A 655-nucleotide genomic window follows, 5' to 3' on the forward strand; every position below is an offset into this window, starting at 1 on the left:
AGTTCGAGAAGGAGGTGAAAGACAAAGGTTAAACTCGCTCGCCTACTGATCTCAGAGGCCAAGGAATCTTTTGATAATCAGCTCAAGATCCAAAAAATCAAAGACACCATTTATGTTGTCAATGAATAGCTTGCGAAGGCGAAGAAGCAGGGAGCTTTCTAATCTAATTGCCGCCTGGCAATGAGGCTTGTCAAGTGGAAGGGGAAGCATTTTGATCGACACAATATGGTATGGGGAAGAGGGGTTTATTTCATTAAGGGTATATTGGGTATTTTATGTTTAGGAGGGTAGTTTAGGCATTATAAGAAAAAACTAGCTGACTTAACAGCCATTTCAAACGGTTAAAGACATTAGATAGAATCATTTTATTTGGGAGAAGTGAGTGGAATTTTCAAAAAAGTGTGGGATCAAGTTGATATTTCGACATAGTTCAGAAGAGGGGAGTGAATTTAAAAAAAAAAAAAAAAAAATTTATTATTATTTATTATTTGACTATTCCATTTGAGCTAGATCAAACCAGACATGTGGTAGTACTTTATTTGAAGCCTCCAGATATCCTCTTTTAGTTGCACAACATATATATTATCTTTAGTTTCTATATCCTCATTTTCAATTTTTTTTGGTAACCTCGTTTTCAATTAGAAAGCATATATAT

The sequence above is a fragment of the Macadamia integrifolia genome, chromosome 1 (assembly GCF_013358625.1).
Source record: "Macadamia integrifolia cultivar HAES 741 chromosome 1, SCU_Mint_v3, whole genome shotgun sequence".
NCBI lineage: Eukaryota > Viridiplantae > Streptophyta > Magnoliopsida > Proteales > Proteaceae > Macadamia > Macadamia integrifolia.